This window comes from Enoplosus armatus, chromosome 7, assembly GCF_043641665.1.
Source record: "Enoplosus armatus isolate fEnoArm2 chromosome 7, fEnoArm2.hap1, whole genome shotgun sequence".
Taxonomy (NCBI): domain Eukaryota; kingdom Metazoa; phylum Chordata; class Actinopteri; order Centrarchiformes; family Enoplosidae; genus Enoplosus; species Enoplosus armatus.
The window spans coordinates 586,606-598,159 of NC_092186.1; the positions used below are offsets into that span (position 1 = coordinate 586,606).

General features: G+C 37.7%; 1 pseudogene; it reads left to right on the forward strand.

The window, feature by feature from the left end:
• Positions 1-263: 263 nt before the first annotated feature.
• Positions 264-7,628, forward strand: LOC139287683 (T-cell acute lymphocytic leukemia protein 1 homolog; annotated as a pseudogene).
• The last annotated feature ends 3,926 nt before the right edge of the window (positions 7,629-11,554 follow it).

Below are 11,554 nucleotides of genomic sequence, written 5' to 3' on the forward strand. Positions count from 1 at the left end.
ATCCTGTTCTTCAACAGCAACTGGTCCTCAACATGATCCAGTTCTTCAACATGATCCTGTTCCTCAACATGATCCTGTTCCTCAACATGATCCAGTTCTTCAATATGATCTGTTCCTGTTCTTCAACATGATCCTGTTCCTCAACATGATCCTGTTCTTCAATATGATCTGTTCCTGTTCTTCAACATGATCCTGTTCCTCAACATGATCCCGTTCCTCAACATGATCCTGTTCTTCAATATGATCTGTTCCTGTTCTTCAACATGATCCCGTTCCTTAACATGATCCTGTTCCTCAACATGATCCTGTTCATCAACATGATCCCGTTCCTCAACATGATCCTGTTCCTCAACATGATCCTGTTCATCAACATGATCCCGTTCCTCAACATGATCCCGTTCCTCAACATGATCCCGTTCCTCAACATGATCCTGTTCCTCAACATGATCCCGTTCCTCAACATGATCCCGTTCCTCAACATGATCCCGTTCCTCAACATGATCCTGTTCCTCAACAGCAACTGGTCAACAAAGTCTAACATACATACTATTGTTCTCTTTGAGGAGATTACTTTTTACAAACAAGCTTTCCTTTAAGAAACATAATGAACTATGAAAATACATCTAATATTAAAATGAGGGAACACTCCACCAAAGCTCCATAATCCTCTGAATTTGTGATAAAAGAAAATGTTTGACGTAAGGTGGATCTGCTTAAAACTACACCTTGATGGATTTTGGATAACGTAAATATAGCAGAATGTTCAGAGTTGTCATTCACGTCCAGAATTGGGTGCAAATTTGCAATGCATTCAAAAGTTATGTCAAATAGGCCACAATTACAAGAATTTGGTAACCACTTCTAGCAAAACTACATGGTACACCAAATACCTCAGACTTTTTATGAGTACTGTGGACAGAAATGAGTGTGGCATTTATGGACAGACACGTGTTGGACGAAGGTTTTAAGTAGTTGTAAATGTTCAACAAGTCAATGCACCAACTGTGACCGAATGCCATTTAAAAAGAATGTGATAAAATATACATTTGGCCTATATATGAAGTGCTTTATATTCTGTTTTTACTACTATATCTGTTCTCTGTATGTGGTCGGCTGGAAATCGTCTGGTTCTCCCTCTCATAGTAGACAGCTGATCTTCAGAAGTAACATCTGAGCTTTGTGTATTTTATTCTTTGAATTGGATGAAAGCTTTTATTAGATTATTTCACGTGTTCTTTTTAATTCCTTGTTTATTTGTTGTGGTTTGGTTTCATCTTTGAGTTCATCTGGGAGCTGTTTAAAGATGCTTCTTAAATGCACTTTGTCCTGATTATACAGCTCTTACAGAACAGGTTTCTTTTAAGTGTGAACTTGAATATTTATGTATAAATAGGTTCTACTTTTTCAAATCCATGCTGGGGGATGCAAATACACTTCAGGCTGATGAAGACGACGTGCTGGTGAGACGTCCCAGGTGAGACGTCCCAGGTGGGGCTGGTCGTCAGGTGGCAGGAGAGAGCAGGAGACTTGTCTTTCTTCTGGTCCTGGTTTTGTCCTGGTTTTGTCCTGGTTTTATGGTGTTTCAGCAGACCTTTGAATCATTCAGAAAATCTTTTGATATATTATTGACGTATTTTATTTCTCTTAATTGTTAGAGACAGATTGTTTTATTGTAGAACTGTTAACTTATGTAATAAATACCACTGTCATCTGTCATGTGTCTAGTTTTTTTTACCAGTTCAATTACTGAAACTGAAAATTACAAAAGCTGTTGCATTGCTGATTTTTAATTATTACTTTCCAAATAAATAAAATAACAGAAGTTGCTGCATTCTGCCATCTTGTGGATGAAACTGGAGCTGCTGACATTCAGTCAAGATCCAGTTACAGTTGTTGTTAAACTCCTGTGTGTGTATTTATTTCTTTATATGTACATAAGTATGTATTTGTATTTTTTTATTTCCTTCTTTTATTTGTTTTATGATTTCACCTTGTTTTTATCTTTTTTATTTTAAAAGCACTGATCTGTTTTTGGAAAAAGTGACATAAATAGAGGTTAAACTGCCAAACTTAAATTACTTTAAATCTCAAGGCGAATGGAAAAAGTCTTTTGGATGTTTATTGTGATATCTGGAGAACTGGATGTATTCTAATAATCTATGACATTTCTCTAATATTATTGTATTTATTTATTATTTTTCAGGTTATATAGCTATGCTCCTAAAATGATCAGATCCCAGCCGCACATTTATTAAAAACTTGCAATCTGTACTGTACAGATCAGCTGAACTAGTTCATAAATAACTTCACTGTTCAGACACTAAATACACACAAACCACTTCTACTGGCACCAAAGCATTTTCTTTTATTTTAATAATTATTAGCATCTGTATTTCATTCTGTTAATGAATTAATTATTTAACAAGGTGTGATTAGAGTCTTATGATTTGTAGAAATATTTCATTGGCACAAATGTTTTAGACAAAATGGAAATTATGAGATACAATAATCCTGCGGCAAGCAGGACAGAACCAACACAACCAGCACAACCAGCAGAACCAACAGAACCAACAGAACCAGCAGAACCAACACAACCAACAGAACCAGCAGAACCAACAGAACCAGCACAACCAGCTGAACCAACAGAATATACTACACGTCTTCTTCTCTGACAGAATATACTACACGTAATCTTCTTCTGACAGAATATACTACACGTCTTCTTCTTCTTCTTCTGACAGAATATACTACACGTCTTCTTGTTCTCTGACAGAATATACTACACGTCTTTTTCTTCTTCTTCTGACAGAATATACTACACGTCTTCTTCTTCTTCTGACAGAATATACTACACGTAATCTTCTTCTGACAGAATATACTACACGTCTTCTTCTTCTTCTTCTGACAGAATATACTACACGTCTTCTTGTTCTCTGACAGAATATACTACACGTCTTTTTCTTCTTCTTCTGACAGAATATACTACACGTCTTCTTCTTCTTCTCTGACAGAATATACAACACGTCTTCTTCTTCTTCTCTGACAGAATATACTACACGTCTTCTGCTCTGACAGAATATACTACACGACTTCTTCTTCTCTGATAGAATATACTACACGACTTCTTCTTCTGACAGAATATACTACACGTCTTCTTCTTTTTCTTCTGACAGAATATACTACACGTCTTCTTCTTCTCTGACAGAATATACTACACATCTTTTTCTTCTCTGACAGAATATAATACACGTCTTCTTCTTCTCTGACATAATATACAACACGTCTTCTTCTCTGACAGAATATACAACACGTATTCTTCTTCTGACAGAATATACAACACGTCTTCTTCTTCTGACAGAATATACAACACGTCTTCTTCTTCTCTGACAGAATATACTACACGTCTTCTTCTTCTCTGAAAGAATATACAACACGTCTTCTTCTTCTTCTCTGACAGAATATACAACACGTATTCTTCTTCTGACAGAATATACAACACGTCTTCTTGTTCTTCTTCTGACAGAATATACTACACGTCTTCTTCTCTGACAGAATATACAACAAGTCTTCTTCTTCTCTGACAGAATATACTACATGTCTTCTTCTGACAGAATATACTACATGTCTTCTTCTCTGACAGAATATACTACACGTCTTCTTCTTCTTCTTCTCTGACAGAATATACAACATGTCTTCTTCTCTGACAGAATATACTACACGTCTTCTTCTTCTTCTCTGACAGAATATACTACACGTCTTCTTCTCTGACAGAATATACAAGTCTTCTTCTTCTCTGACAGAATATACTACACGTCTTCTTCTTCTTCTCTGACAGAATATACTACACGTCTTTTTCTTCTTCTTCTGACAGAATATACTACACGTCTTCTTCTTCTTCTCTGACAGAATATACAACACGTCTTCTTCTTCTCTGACAGAATATACTACACGTCTTCTTCTCTGACAGAATATACAACAAGTCTTCTTCTTCTCTGACAGAATATACTACACGTCTTCTTCTTCTTCTTCTCTGACAGAATATACTACGTCTTCTTCTGACAGAATATACTACACGTCTTCTTCTTCTTCTTCTCTGACAGAATATACTACACGTCTTCTTCTCTGACAGAATATACTACACGTCTTCTTCTTCTCTGACAGAATATACTACACGTCTTCTTCTCTGACAGAATATACAACAAGTCTTCTTCTTCTCTGACAGAATATACTACACGTCTTCTTCTCTGACAGAATATACTACACGTCTTCTTCTTCTCTGACAGAATATACTACACGTAATCTTCTTCTGACAGAATATACTACACGTCTTCTTCTTCTTCTCTGACAGAATATACTACATGTCTTCTTCTCTGACAGAATATACTACACGTCTTCTTCTTCTTCTCTGACAGAATATACTACACGTCTTCTTCTCTGACAGAATATACAAGTCTTCTTCTTCTCTGACAGAATATACTACACGTCTTCTTCTTCTTCTCTGACAGAATATACTACACGTCTTCTTCTCTGACAGAATATACAAGTCTTCTTCTTCTCTGACAGAATATACTACACGTCTTCTTCTTCTTCTCTGACAGAATATACTACACGTCTTCTTCTCTGACAGAATATACTACACGTCTTCTTCTCTCACAGAATATAAAACACAGCATCTGCGATAACTGTGAATATCACATGAACCCAGTCTCAGTCCAATACAATAAAGGACCATAACGCTGTTTTACATTATTATTTCATAATCTCAACAACAATCAGCCTGACTGGCCTCGTCCTGCTGGTCTCTGCTGGATCCAGCCTCTCTGATCAGCTGTAGCTGGTTGCCAAGTGGAGGTCCTGCAGTCCGGCTCCTCCGTCAGGCTGTCTGAGTCTCCGTCCAGTGAACTCTCACAGCTGGAGTTTGGTGACAGCGCCTCCTGCTGCCCGTCCTCCTGCTCCAGGCTCCCCGTTCGGCCCCTGATTAATGACGACTTTTAATTACTTAAATCACAGCAGCTTCCCGCCACTGGCTTACCTGCAACGCTCCCGAGCGCGGAAGAGATAACCCTACCAAAATAAAAGCACAGTAGTTAGTAGCTCAAATGAAAGAAAGTCAGCCGGCATGAAGAAAAATAAACAGTGGATTTCACTCCCTCGCTGTAAGAAGTTTACTTTCAGTTTTTACTTCTATTGTGGTATTTATACTTCTACTGTTGAGTTTCCTGAAGTCAGTCAGTCTGAGTCTGTAGACAAACACAGTCCGTCACAGCTCTTCATGACGTCACGTGTGTTTCTGAGGATCTTCTTTCACGTGAGAACAAACGGATTTATTGAACCGGTTGTTTCCGGATCGTGTCTGTTCACACCAGGTGTGAACGGGGCCTGACAGACATCCAGAGCTCCGTCGTGACGGAGAGGGAGGAGACGCCGGAAAACACGACTCCTGCAGCGGGAGGGGAGAGGCGGCCCCTGGGCCCTGCAGGTCCCTGGGGTGCTGCTTCCTGGGACTCCCGGTCTGTCTGAGCCTAATGGGACTGTCATTATTAATGGAATCTCCATGGAAACGAGGCGTCACGACACACAGAGGGGGACGCGGGTCGGTATAAAAGAGGCTGCGGAACGCGGCGGAGACACTGAAGCTCCGGAGCTCAGCGCCGAGACCACCGGACCCCCGCCTGTCTGCCCCGGAGCCGCTGAGCCAAACCCCGCTGAACCCTGAACCCGCACGAGACATGCTGCACGAGGCCCCGCGTCACCTGAACACCTTCAACAGGTAAGACAACAAATGTAGAAGCAGCTGTTTAACCTGAGCTGCGGTCTCTGAAAGTAAACTTCTCTCATTCTGATCACAGTCATTGATTGACCAAACTGAACAGAGCTAATGTGTTCAATAATGAGGCTGCTGAAAGAAAAGAATCTGCTCGTTTTATGAAATAGGCTGTAAAACAAATGATCGGCCTTTTAAGAACTTTTACTTTTAATTTAGTGACTCGAGCGAAACTAAAGTTATTCATCGCGGTGCAGATTATTAGTATGAAGTTATTATTCTGATGGTTTATGGAAGATATGAAGCTAAATATCAGTTATTCTAGTGCTGCTGCTGATTTCAACATTTAGGAATAAAATAACTTAAATATAAAAAGAACTTACTGAAGGCTGAAGGGAGTAGATGTGACAATCCAGACTGGTCTATTCCTATTCACTAACTGACCTGTCTGTCTGCCTGTCTGTCTGTCTGTCTGTCTGCAGTGATCCAGATCGATGCATCATGACGAAACAAAGAGCTGCTCCACATGAGATCAACCTCAGTGATGGTAGGACGAGTTCACACCTTTAAACCAGAAAACATCTGAAGTGAATCCAAACTTTCAGACTACAAAGATCCTCATGGAGTCTGGTGCCAACAAAAGAATCAGTGTATACTTATTATTAAAAACCTACAAACTATTTCAATTTTCAGTGAAAAATATTTTAAAAGATCAAACATTTTGCCAAATAATTACTTTATTTTCTTATTTTGTCTTCAAATGATGAATTAATAATTAATTTTACAATGGAATTGAAACATTTATGTGAAATTTAGCCCTTTTATTCCAGTTACTTCTGTCTGTTTGTCATATAATATCTCACCTATAAATATTGATATATTTATAATGATAACATTAATTGAATAATATAAAGTGATTAGAATTAAAAGCTTTAAAAGTCTAGAGTCATTCTGGTGTCTTAGACCAGACTCCATAGAGAAAAACACTGATTAAAACAGTTTTTAGACATCAGTCAGCCCTCCAGAGAAGCTGTATGTGTACCTCCTGTTTCTTCTTCATGTGTTCCTGTGTGAAGGCCGGGTGACCTCTGATCTGGTTTTCATGAGTCCAGCTTACCCCCTCTGCTCTCTCTTCCCTGCCTCAGGTTCTCGTCCCCGGGTTGTCCGTCGGACCTTCACCAACAGTCGGGAACGTTGGCGGCAGCAGAACGTTAACGGAGCATTCACTGAGCTGCGGCGTCTCATCCCCACACACCCCCCCGACAGGAAGCTCAGCAAGAACGAGATCCTGCGCCTCGCCCTCAGGTACATCAACTTCCTGGACCAGGTGCTGACGGACCAGGACCTCAGGGGGACCCCCAGGGGCCAAACAGGGAGCCTGGAGCAGGAGGACGGGCAGCAGGAGGCGCTGTCACCAAACTCCAGCTGTGAGAGTTCATTGGATGGAGACTCAGACAGCCTGACGGAGGAGCCGGACTGCAGGACCTCCACTTGGCAACCAGCTACAGCTGATCAGAGAGGCTGGATCCAGCAGAGACCAGCAGGACGAGGCCAGTCAGGCTGATCCAGCAGAGACCAGCAGGACGAGTCCAGTCAGGCTGATTGTTGTTGAGATCATGAAATAATAATGTAAAACAGCGTTATGGTCCTTTAAAAACACACATTGTTGTATTGGACTGAGACTAGGTTCATGTGATATTCACAGTTATTAGTGTTATTAATGAATTATTAGACATGTTAGCATCAAACTGATGCTGTGTTTTATATTCTGTGAGAGAAGAAGACATGTTGTATATTCTGTCAAAGAAGAAGAAGACGTGTAGTATATTCTGTCAGAGAAGAAGAAGAAGACGTGTAGTATATTCTGTCAGAGAAGAAGAAGAAGAAGACGTGTAGTATATTCTGTCAGAAGAAGAAGAAGAAGACGTGTTGTATATTCTGTCAGAGAAGAAGAAGAAGACGTGTAGTATATTCTGTCAGAGAAGAAGAAGAAGACGTGTAGTATATTCTGTCAGAGAAGAAGAAGAAGAAGAAGACGTGTAGTATATTCTGTCAGAGAAGAAGAAGAAGACGTGTAGTATATTCTGTCAGAAGAAGAAGACGTGTAGTATATTCTGTCAGAGAAGAAGAAGACGTGTAGTATATTCTGTCAGAGAAGAAGAAGACGTGTAGTATATTCTGTCAGAGAAGAAGAAGAAGACGTGTAGTATATTCTGTCAGAAGAAGAAGACGTGTAGTATATTCTGTCAGAAGAAGAAGACGTGTAGTATATTCTGTCAGAAGAAGACGTGTAGTATATTCTGTCAGAAGAAGACGTGTAGTATATTCTGTCAGAGAAGAAGAAGAAGACGTGTAGTATATTCTGTCAGAAGAAGAAGACGTGTAGTATATTCTGTCAGAGAAGAAGAAGACGTGTAGTATATTCTGTCAGAGAAGAAGAAGAAGACGTGTAGTATATTCTGTCAGAAGAAGAAGACGTGTAGTATATTCTGTCAGAAGAAGAAGACGTGTAGTATATTCTGTCAGAAGAAGACGTGTAGTATATTCTGTCAGAAGAAGACGTGTAGTATATTCTGTCAGAGAAGAAGAAGAAGACGTGTAGTATATTCTGTCAGAAGAAGAAGACGTGTAGTATATTCTGTCAGAGAAGAAGAAGACGTGTAGTATATTCTGTCAGAAGAAGAAGAAGAGCTGCATTCTTCAGGTTCTGCTGTGTCAGCAGGAGGATCAGTAACCGAACCTTCGGTTCTTCTGTTGTTTTAACTTCGTTGTGATGTTTTTGTTGATCAGTTTGTTGATTATTTTGATCTGTTTCTGTAAAAATACAGATGAATAAAAATAGAATCGACTCTCCTCTAACTTTCGCTGCAGTGATTTATTTTTAATATGAATCAGTAATGATCCCAAAGATGATATTAATTAAAGCTGCAGCATAAATTCATCAACCCACATAAAGATGTTATGTCGTTTTAATGACTCAAATTAAAAACATCCGCAGCCTCCTCTGTGTCGTTCACTAACAAGCACATTTACTCCAGTACTGCACTTAAGTACAGTTTTGAGGTACTTGTACTTCATTTTAGTGTTCCCTCTTTACAACATTATACATTTGCAACGTCATTCTTCGACTACACCACAGCTTGGAGGCAAGTGTTGTACTTTTTATTCCACTTCATTTGTTTTAAACCTTTAACTACTTTACAGACTCAGATTATAAAAACAAAATCAAAAAGTGATGAACACATTAATGCATAAATAATTATAATCAATAAAATAATATGTATTATTCTGCATAATGAGTACTTTTACCTATGGTTCTTTTAGTAGATTTTGATACTAATACTTTTGTACTTTTACTGAAGTAAAGTTTTGAATGCAGGACTAGACTTGAGTATTTCTACACTGTGGTATTACTACTTTTACTGAAATAAAAGATACTTCTTCCACCACCTGTCCCATAATGCACTGCTCACCTTTTTACAGACGTATATGTACATATATACTGTATACAGTGTGTGTGTGTGTGTGTGTGTGTGTATATATACATGTATACATATATATATATATGTATATATATACACTATCTTATTAATTATAATCTTATTATTTATGGACCAATTAAAAAGCAGGATGTGAATTCCACCTTCATCTTCCTCCTCTTCCTCCTGTGTGAGAGTCAGCAGAATGTTTTCCCACAGTTCAGTCTGTCAGGGTCGCAGGTATCACACATGAACACTGACAGGAGGGTTACGGGGTCACGGGGGGGGGCGTGGCCTGCCACTGTAACAAGCCAATGATGAGTGGGCGTGGAGCTGATGACTGATAAACATCTCATCCAATCAGACGACAACAACAGCAACAGGTCCCAGAGGGGAGAAGGGGGCGTGTTTCAATTAGAGTGTGTGTGTGTGTGTGTGTGTGTGAGATGCTGCTTCCTCCTCAGTTCCCACCTCTGTCTCTGGATCTCATCTGTGTCTCGTCTCCTTCAGGTTTTCGGTGTTTTACTGACGACCCGACACTCAACAGTTTAACACTTAAAGGGACAGTTCAAAATCAGAATGACAGATTTTCCTCTTACCTGTGGTGCTATAGACCGTTTTGGGGTGAGTTGCTGAGTTTTGGAGATGTCGGCCTTCTCTCCAGTATTATGGAGCTGGACGGGACTCAAAGTGCCAAAAAAATCTATTTGATAAACTGTTGAGTGTCGGGTCGTCAGTAAAACACCGAAAACCTGAAGGAGACGAGACACAGATGAGATCCAGAGACAGAGGTGGGAACTGAGGAGGAAGCAGCATCTCACACACACACACACACACACTCACTCTAATTGAAACACGCCCCCTTCTCCCCTCTGGGACCTGTTGCTGTTGTTGTCATCTGATTGGATGAGATGCTTATCAGTCATCAGCTCCACACCCACTCATCATTGGCTTGTTACACCCCCCCCCCCTCAGTGTTTAATGTGTGACACCTGCGATCCTGACAGACTGAACTGTGGGAAAACAATCTGCTGACAAGAGGAAGAGGAGGAAGATGAAGATGATGTTTTAATGTCTCAGTAACAAACCTCAGAGGGTCACATGGTGGGAAAATATATTGATGATGCAAATCTGTGAAAACAGATCAATAATCAATAAACAAACTGAACAGATGAATAAACTGTGACATCATCATATATATAATTACTATGGAAGCGTATTGCTGCCATGCCAGAAAAAAACACAGATCAGTACGTTATTATGTTATAATGTTATAATGTAATTATGTTATAATGTTAAAATGTTATAATGTAATTATGTTATTATGTTATAATGTAATTATGTTACTATGTTATTATGTTATAATGTTATAATGTAATTATGTTATTATGTTATAATGTTATAATGTAATTATGTTACTATGTTATTATGTTATAATGTTATAATGTAATTATGTTATAATGTTAAAATGTTATAATGTAATTATGTTACTATGTTATTATGTTATAATGTTATAATGTAATTATGTTATAATGTTAAAATGTTATAATGTAATTATGTTATAATGTAATTATGTTACTATGTTATTATGTTATAATGTAATTATGTTATTATGTTATAATGTAATTATGTTATTATGTTATAATGTTATGTTATAATGTTATAATGTAATTATGTTACTATGTTATTATGTTATAATGTAATTATGTTATTATGTTATAATGTTATAATGTTATAATGTTATGTTATAATGTTATAATGTAATTATGTTACTGTTATTATGTTATAATGTTATTATGTTATAATGTAATTATGTTATTATGTTATGTTATAATGTAATTATGTTACTATGTTATTATGTTATAATGTAATTATGTTATTATGTTATAATGTTATGTTATAATGTTATAATGTAATTATGTTACTATGTTATTATGTTATAATGTAATTATGTTATTATGTTATAATGTTATGTTGTAATGTTATAATGTAATTATGTTATAATGTTAAAATGTTATAATGTTATTATGTTATAATGTAATTATGTTACTATGTTATTATGTTATAATGTTATAATGTAATTATGTTACTATGTTATTATGTTATAATGTAATTATGTTATTATGTTATGAGTTTATTGTTATAACAATATTCAATTTATATTGTAAAATAACTTCCATTGTTCAAACATGAACAAGGAAACGGTGAACAGGCACTGAGGAAAACTCTGTCATCCACCTTCAGCCTCCATCATCCACCTTCAGCCCCATCATCCACCTTCAGCCTCCATCATCCACCTTCAGCCTCCATC